The sequence below is a fragment of the Nelumbo nucifera genome, chromosome 1 (genome assembly GCF_055504915.1).
Source record: "Nelumbo nucifera cultivar China Antique chromosome 1, China Antique-T2T, whole genome shotgun sequence".
Taxonomy (NCBI): Eukaryota; Viridiplantae; Streptophyta; class Magnoliopsida; order Proteales; family Nelumbonaceae; genus Nelumbo; species Nelumbo nucifera.
This window is the reverse complement of record NC_142649.1, coordinates 28,553,056-28,562,332: the sequence shown is the minus strand read 5'-3', so window position 1 is coordinate 28,562,332 and position 9,277 is coordinate 28,553,056. Positions and strand designations below refer to the sequence as shown.

The 9,277-nt window shown below is 49.8% G+C and overlaps 1 pseudogene; it reads left to right on the top strand.

Annotated features, from left to right (window-relative positions):
• The first annotated feature begins 266 nt into the window (after positions 1-266).
• Positions 267-1,053, top strand: LOC148803047 (elongation factor TuB, chloroplastic-like; annotated as a pseudogene).
• The last annotated feature ends 8,224 nt before the right edge of the window (positions 1,054-9,277 follow it).

Genomic DNA, 9,277 nt, shown 5'->3' with positions numbered 1-9,277 from the left:
TTCAATCTTGAGGGATTTGAATTGGTGTTGCCCCCAACATATAAGGCCAAGTTTGGGAGTGCTTAAAAATAAGTGCCTATTCAAATAAACACTTATTTTAGGTCAGGACCACACTTTTAAGCACTTATTGATGTTTGGGAAATAAGCCCAAAATAAGTGCTTATTGGATAAGCCTGAATTTCCAATTTTTTTTAAGTGCTTAAACAATAAGTATTTATTCAATTTTCTTTTACTAAAACTGTGACATTTAATTTTAAATTCCATTTATGCCCTTTTCACCAAAGCTCTACTTCACATCCTCTTCTCCTACTACTTCCCGTGTTTCAGTCTCCATTGGCGCTCTTCGTACCATTAAAGCAGCTCCTCTCGTCTTCTCTCCTCTCCTCCTCCTTCACTAACACCACCTCCAGCATCTTCTGGTGGACAGCCACCGCCACCACCACAATATCAATGGAGCTGACGAGGCGAAACCACCGCTCCCTAGCCGTCCAAGCCATTAGAGGGAAGTTCGAATGTAAGAATCCTCACGGCTGCCCTAACCATGGCCTTGGACGCTATTGGTATCAACGTGCCAAGAAACTGAGAAATGCCACTACACCCACGTCAACTGCCCTGATCACGCCTATTATGTGAAGAATATATTACTGGTGCTGCTCAAATGGACGACTTCATCCTTGTCGTCTCCGGTGCCAATGGTTCGATGCCTCAAACCAAAGAGAATATCCTGCTCGTCAAGTAGGTTGTCTTCCTTAACAAGCAGGACCAGGCCGACGACGAGGAGCTTCTCCATCTCGTTGAATTGGAAGTGGGGGAGCTCTTATTGTCTTATGAGTTCCTAGGCAACAACATTCCATTTTTCTCTAGCTTTGCTCTACTAGCCCTTGAAGCCCTAATGGCTAATCCAAACATCAAGAGAGGGGAGAATCGATGGGTTGACAAAATTTATCAACGCCAGACTGATCTCCCCTTCCTCCTTGTTGTTGAAGATGTGTTCTCTTGGTCGTGGTACCACCACCACTTGTCGTATTAAGGGGTTCCATTAATATTGGCTAAATAGGGGTTAAAGTTGTCTTTTCAAAAAAATAAGTGAACACCTAATATAAAATAAACGTTTATTTGAATAAACACTTGTTTTTAAGCACTTATTTTTAACATAAAACACTCCCAAGCTTAACCTAAGTTTGTTAAGTTCTTGCCTCAAAACAAGGAAAAGAACGTTGGGTTGAGACTTCTATATAATGTCGTCTCGTGTAATGATAGTAGACAAATGAAAATTCAGATATCTTAGAAGTTAGAAGGTCAAGAAACCTCCAAATTTTTTCAGCTCAATCCAAATTTAGTTGTTCCATTTTTGCATTTTTGCTCAAGTGGATTAGTGTCTCAGATCCTCCCGTGTGGCTGCTGTTCTTTGTTCTTGCTTGCAGGATTGGATCGCACAAGATTTCTGACCATCCATCACCAGGCTTGTTCAAGTCCATTCAGGTACCAACAAATTCTACAAAAAGAATATCGATGAAGTCTGGTTCTTTGCCCTACTCTTCTTGGCACAAAGCTTGCATAGCATGATCCAACCAATATATATAGTAGAATTTCCAATTCTGCATTCACTTACCAACTATCAACTAGCAATACGAGACACGAATCATTAGGTCTCAGGTTGGGAAGAATACAAATACAAAATTGTAAATGAAAATAGAAGCAGGTTGAGAGATACCGGATACAACATTAGAATCATTTCTAACTTATTGACCCATGATATTGTTGCTAGAGCACAAATAATGGAGTCGTTTGTTTATATAGATAGATTGCAAAAATAAACATTGTAGACCTGACTAAAATGAAGACTGATGACTACAAATCATAATAACTCTAGATCTATTGCAAATATAGACGTATATAACAGGCTACATAATCAATCATTAGTAGAGAACGTACCAAGACTAGATTGGCTATCAGGAGATAGCATCATGCACACCGGGCTGGACTACCTATCACGAGTGAATGTGCCATTATTAACTGTGGACCCATTTATACTGAACATTGGTGTGTTCACTCGTGATAAGTAGCATAACCCGGTGTGTATGATTTTGTCTCCAACTCGTCATCCGGACTAGAACATGCCAGTATTACACATGGAACCAATATAGCCTTTTATGCACAACTGCATTTGCAACAGATCCTAACATGACTTATTATTATCAGTAAAAGTAATATTTTAAAAAAAAATCAAAAATAGGGTAACTTTTAAAAAATAATATCAAGAAAGGACAGAATCACTGTTCATCTTCTTCCTCTTGCAATCTATTCACCAATGCCGCCGCCTGCTTGTCTCCGCCCACCTCCGCCTCCGCCTCCGGCAACATTGCTGGAGGTGGGCGGAGGCAAAGGTGGCAGTGGTGGCGCTGGTGGTTATTTCTCTGCCCAATGCTGCCACCACTACTCACCAACGCCGTTGTTGCCTCTGTCTCCACTTACCTCCAACAACATTGCTGGAGGTGGAGGCAGAGGTGGCGGCATTGGGTAGAGAAATAACCACCAGTGCCGCCTCTGCCTCTACCCACTCCGGCAACGTTGCCGGAGGCGGAGGTGGGCGGAGATGGACGGAAGCGCTGCCGAAAACAGTGATTTTGCCCTTTATTGATATTATTTTTCAAAAGTAACCCTATTTTTAAAATTTTTTTAAAAATATTACTTTTACTGATATTAAGGCCCAAAAGTTGCCCTTATATGCTATTATCTCATATTCTATACATGAATCTTAATAACCATAATATTCTATATATTTTCTATGAATTTTATCTCTTTTATCAAACTAAAAGCTAACCTCTCTGAGAGTGGGATCTGATGATGCACAATCCGGCCGATCTTAGCTGTCAACGATCTTGCCTCTGAACCGGGTGGCAGGGACCTGAAACGGAGGGAGAAGAGAAGCTCCGGGGAGAACCCGGCGTAAGGGCTCCGAAGCTCAAGTTAGAGTCTTTCAAAGGCAAGATAGACCAGATAGCGCAAAAGTTAGCATACCTCGTTTATGGGGGGTAGGAGCCTTTTATAACCACCTCGCGCACTCACTTCCAGGCTTTCGTCAGATCGGGCATGATTACTTCTGAACTCCTGCCAGTTCGGATGTCATTTCCTCTGGCCAGACAGAACCACCACTGCTCCTTTTGTCGGAGCCGTCTCTACGGCTAGTAACGACGGTGGCAGGTGGCGGTAGCAGGAGGCCGTTTGAAGTGCGGTTGTCAGGCGTCAGATCCCAAATCAGTCAGGTGCGTCGCCCTTGGATATGGACGTCCTTGGCGTCAGGTACGTTTGGTCAGCCTGGTGTTTCAGAAGCGAAGTGTTGGAGTGAGCGAGATGTCTTGAGTTCGGTTTGGGGAGTGTTCCGAGCTGCCAAGGGCCAGCTCGGGTCACAGCTTTGCGAGGCTTGGGGCTCAATATAGTTTGTGCTCCTTGCAGGGAGCTCGGGTTCTCAGTAGGGAGCTCGGACTCTTAATAGGGAGCTCAGACTCTTAATAGGGAGCTCGCTCTTAATAGGGAGCTCGGACTCTTAATAGGGAGCTCGCTCTTAATAGGGAGCTCGGACTCCCAGTAGGGAGCTCGAGCTCTTGGTGGGGAGCTCGGGCTCCTAGTAGGGCGATCTGGAGTTCGGGCTCAGTAGTGAGCTTGGACTTGCTTTCGGTGTTTGCTTCGGGCGCTCTACTGTCCCGATTTGCTTGTTTTTGCCACGTGTCGGGTGATTGCGAGGTCGGGCCAAATTCCCCTTCATCAATTGCCCCCCACTCCCTGCGACAAGGGTCCCGTCTTGGCACGGGGAGTTCGTAAAGTAGCAGGAGGGTTTTGGTCCGTGCTGAGCACGCTCGCTTTAATTTGATTTTCAAAAAAGGGCGCGCGTTTGGGAGACGTGACGGCAGTCATTCGAGAGTTGCGCCGCAGACGCTTTTATTGCGAGGAGACGTGCGCCGACACCCCGTCAGTTTCGGGAAGATGCGTGCTGACACCTGTCCTCTGACAGGACGTGCGTGACGCCTCGTCAGTTTCGGAAAGACGTGCACTGATTGGCTTCGGAAGACGTGCGGTTTAGCGCGGCTGCGGGCCGTTGGATTGGCTTCGATCTGGGCCGTCGCTTTCCGGCCGCAGTGGATATAAATAGCGCGCGCGCGTGGGGGGGGGCGTCCTTGCTACTGTTGTACCTCTTGAGCTCGCACCCAAGTTTCAGTTCGCGTCCAGGCTCTTCAGCTCGCGTCCCAGGTTCCTTGCCGGTTCGAGCTTTTGCGGTCTTCTTCAGTCTTCTTCCCGGGTGAGTGCTTTTGGAATCCCGTTCTATTCTCTGATGTCTAGTTCGGAGGGTTCAGATTGTTCATGCGGGTCTGATGTAGGTTCTACGAACCAATTTGCGTCCCCCGGTAGTTCAAGTGAGCCCGATGTAGGTCCCGAGGAAGGGGTTGAGCCTACAACCCGAGGTGCTTCGGGTAGGTCGGCGTCCACCTCCCGTCGTGGCCGGGTTGTAGATCAGTTCGGCCCTTCCACTATGACGTCTGAGGGACTTCAATCCCTCATAGACTACTACGACTTGCCCGGGGAGCACGCCTACTTCATCCCTACGGGTAGCTTCCCTTGGGAACACGGTCCTGATGAGATCGTGATTTTCTGGGAACAGCTTGCTGCGGGGCTGCGACTGCCCTTTCATCCTCTTCTCGTCGAGGTTCTAAACCACTTCGGTGTGACGGTCGGCCAGCTTCACCCGAACTCCATTAGGAATTTAGTGGGGACGATCTCCTTATTTTTTGACGAGAACTTTCCTTTGGATCTGGAGATTTTCTCCTCTATTTTAATGCTGAAAAAGCAAGCGGGTCCCCTTCCTGGGCGTAGGCGGGCATATTACCTGTCTCCTCGCCCAGGCTTCAAGCTCTTACACGGACTCCCTAATAAGGTCCCGGCGTGGAAGCGGGACTATTTCGGGGTGCGAAGTGTGCTGGGGTGGCCGTTTCAGACCGGCTGGGGGATGGCCGCTCCCGACAACGGCGTTACACTCGATAAGGAGACGCCGAAGGGCCTCCGGCAATGGGCGCGGCTTAGGCTGGAGTGTCAACGGTATCTGACAGAGGCCAAGCTTATTACTGTGGGCCTGAGTTCGGGTAGGTTCTTTCCCTAGCGATCCTGTCTTGCTCTTCTTTTACGTGTCTTACTGATGCCGAACTCCTTTTCGCAGGTACGATGGACTCTTGAGGGACCCGAGGTGGGCACTTGTTCCAAGGCATGAAGAGGAGAAAATGGGTGGCTAAGCGAGCTCGCGCCGAACCATCCCAGGGTGCGGAGCCCGAGGTGCCGGACTATCCGGCGGAGGAGCCCGAGATGGTTCCTCCTATGCAAGAGCCGGCGGGGGCTCCTTATGTTGAAACCACACACACAGGGGCTCCCGCTTACTCCGAGTCTGCCCATACGCGAGCTGGGCCGTCGGGCTCGGAGGCCCCGGGGGGCTTCAGGAGCGTGCTGTCGCCTGTTCATGCTCTTCAACGGAGTAAGGAGGCGATGTTTCCCGAGGAAGTTGCGGCGTGGACCGAGCTCCCTCTGCACCAAGTGGCCTGCCGTGCCGTTACTCATGCTATGGTGGTAAGTGCTCCCTTCTTTAGAGTTCTTCGGCTTTTATTCTTCTATTCGTTCCATTGATCCCGTTTTCCTTTGATAGGTGAACTCTTCTATTCACGCCTTAGCGAACCAGGTGAAGAGATGCTCGAGGCAGGCGCGAGCTGCCGAGGAGGCTGCTCGTGCTGCCGAGGCTGCTGCTCACCTCACGCGGTCTAGGCAGGCGAGGTCTTAGAGAGATGCCGAGGCTATGGGAGTGGTGGTGAAGCATATGGCGGAATTGAAGCTGGACCTGCAGCACCAGGTCGAGTATCTTCAGAAGGATATCAGGGAGAGGAATCAGATCTTCTCTCAAGGCATCGAAGACGCGAAGAAGAAAGCTGTCAGTGATTATATTGCTTCGCCGGATTTCGATGATCTGATGGTGGACTCCTACAGGAGGGGTTTCAAGCTAAGCCGGTGGATGATCCGGAATACGTACCCCGAGCTTGATACCAGCGCCATATCTACTTCGCGCATTACTCAAGAGATGGCTAATGCTGCGGATGCCGAATCGGACTCCGAGGGGGAGGCAGGTCCATCGGGTGTTGTCGAAGTGGCTTCTGATAATGATGTAGCCTCTGACTTGTAATGGCTCTTTTTTTTTTTTTTGAATGTACACATCTATTCTGAAATGAAATGGCTTTTTGTTCAAGTGCTCGTTGTCTTGTCTTCGAGCTGTGTTTTTTGCCGAACTGACCATTTCGTTCCTTCAGTTCATTTTCTGACATGAAATGGCTTTTTGTTCCTGGTTGCCTTCGAGCTGCGTTTTTTGTCGAACTGACCATTTCGATCCAGTTCGTTTTCTACCTAGGCTTCGGGGTACTTGCTTTTGTGGTTTATAGGTAGTATCTTCTTAAGTTGACGACGTTCCATGCTCGAGGTACTTGTTTTCCTTCTAGGGTTCCGAGCTCGTATGCTCCCCCACTGAGTGCTTTCATTACTCTGTAGGGTCCTTCCCAGTTTGGTCCAAGTTTCCCTACGCCGGGTTCGGGCACCATGACCTTACGGAGAACCAGGTCGCCGACGTGGAAGTTTCTCTTCTTTACTCGCGCATTATAATACCGAGCTACCTTTTGTTGGTAGGCCGCAGTTCGGATGTGCGCGAGGTCTCTCACTTTGTCCAGTAGGTTGAGGTTGGTGCGTAACTCGTCCTCGCTTGTCTGTTCGTCATATGCTTCTAGTCGCAACGTAGGCACTTCGATTTCCGCCGAGATCACCGCCTCGGTGCCATAGGTGAGGTTAAAGGGGGTCTCTCCTGTGGTGGTTTTTCCGTGGTTCGGTGAGCCCATAGAACACTTGGTAGTTCATCTGCCCACAAACCTTTGGCTCGGTCTAATCGTGCTTTCAGTCCGCAGAGGATGGCTCTGTTCATTACTTCTGTTTGGCCATTTGCCTACGGGTGTGCAACCGACGTGAAGTTCTGACTAATTCCCATACTTTGGCACCATTCTTGGAACTTGATATCTTCGAACTGTTCGCCGTTGTCGGAGATCAGTACCCGAGGTAGTCCGAAGCGACATACAATGTTCTTCCAAAAGAAGTTTTGTATGTTTCGGGCTGTAACTATTGCCAGGGGTTCAGCTTCTATCCACTTTGTGAAGTAATCTACAGCCACCACTAGGAATTTTCTCCCGCCTGTCGCTGGTGGGAATGGCCCCAGGAGGTCGATGCCCCATTGGGCGAAGGGCCATGGGCTGGTGAGGTATTTGAGGTTGGCAGCGGGCTGATGGTGGATGCTGGCATGCTTCTGACACTTGTGGCATTTTCTGACGAGCTCGATTGCCTCTGTCTTCATCGTTGGCCAGTAGTATCCTTGTCGAAGTGCTTTTTGGGCGAGGGCTCTGCCCCCCAGGTGTCTGCCGCACAAGCCTTCATGGGTGTCGCGGAGTACCAGCTCGGCTTCGACTGGGCGCAAGCATCGCAGGTAGGGGAGCGTGTAGGATCGTCGGTACAACCGTTCGTCTATCATGACGTATTTGGCTGCCTGGCGCTGCACCCTCTTGGCTGCGTTGCGGTCCGCAGGGAGGGTTCCGTCTAGCAGGAAGCTCGCGAGTGGGTCGATCCAGCTCAGCTCTGCTTCAGTGACGGGAGCGACCTCTTCTGCCCCATCGAGAATGCTGGGCCGAGGTAAGTCCTCTACGTACACGGTTCTCCTGGCGTTGTGGCTCGTGCTAGCTAGACGGAACAGGGCATCGGCCTCAGCGTTCTCTGACCTCGGGATTTGCTTGATGAAGTGTGACTGGAAGTTGAGCAGAGCCTCCTTTACTTTTGCCAAATATGCAATCATTGTGAGCTCGCGCGCTTCGTATTCGCCTGTAACTTGGTTGACCACGAGCTGGGAATCACTGCAGATAACCATGTGCTTTGCTCCAACCTTGTGCGCTAGGTTTAGCCCGGCTATCAATGCCTCGTACTTCGCCTCGTTGTTGGATGCCGCGAACTCAAAGCGTAGTGCGTATTCCAGTTTTGTTCCGCTCGGGCCGCGTAGCACTATTCCAGCCCTGCTGCCTTGTTGGTTTGAGGAGCCATCTACGTGAAGGATCCAGAGCTCCTCATCCCAGTTCGCGCTTGGTCTAACCAGGAGGGATGCCACACTAGCTGCTACTTCATGGGGTTTGGACTCGTTTGGTTTGGGAGCTCCGAGTTTGCCCGAACTGGGGATCTCGGGCTCAACCGGCTCAGGGGCTTCGAGGCTAAACTTGCATTCTGCGATAAAATCTGCCAAGGCTTGGGCCTTAATGGCAGTTCTTGGCTTGTACTAGAGATCGCACTCGCTAAGTTCGATGGTCCACTTCGTCAGCCAGCCGGAAACCTCGGGTTTGAGTAAAACTTGTCTCAGAGGTTTGTCAGTCAGGACGATGACGGTGTGAGCCTGGAAGTATGGGCAGAGTTTCCGTGCTGCTACCACCAGTGCGTACGCTAGCTTTTCTATCTGCGGGTACCTTGTTTCTGCTCCCTGCAAGATTTTACTGACATAATATATGGGTCGTTGGACCCGGTCTGCCTCATTTACTAGTACCGAACTGACCACCTCGTCGCTAGCCGAGAGGTACAGTTCTAAGACTTCGCCTTCCTCGGGCCGAGCTAAGGTTGGCACACTAGCGAGGTAAACTTTTAGATCGTCAAACGTGAGCTGGTAGTTTTGGGTCCATTCGAACCCTTTGCCTTTGATTGCTTTGAAGAAGGGTAGGCAGCGATCTGCCGACTTGGACATGAAGCGGCTTAGAGTGGCTATGCGGCCGTTTAGCCTCTGGACTTCTTTTATTTTCCGAGGTGGTCTCATATATAGGATGGCTTTTATCTTGTCCGGGTTGGCCTCGATACCGCGTCGATTGACAACGTAGCCTAGGAATTTGCCCGAGGTGACGCCAAAAACACATATGTTGGGGTTCAACTTCATGCTAAACTGACGCAGGATTTGGAAGACAGAGTCCAAGTCTTCTATTAGTTCTTGTGAAAACCGTGTCTTGACGACCATGTCGTCTACATAACACTCTATCTTTGTGCCGATCAGAGGCCGAAACAGCCTATTTACAAGTCTTTGGAAGGTCGCCCCGGCATTTTTTAACCCGAAGGGCATGACCTTGTAACAGTATAGACCGAACTTGGTTATGAAACTGGTTTTCTCCTCGTCGGACTGGTCGATCCGGAT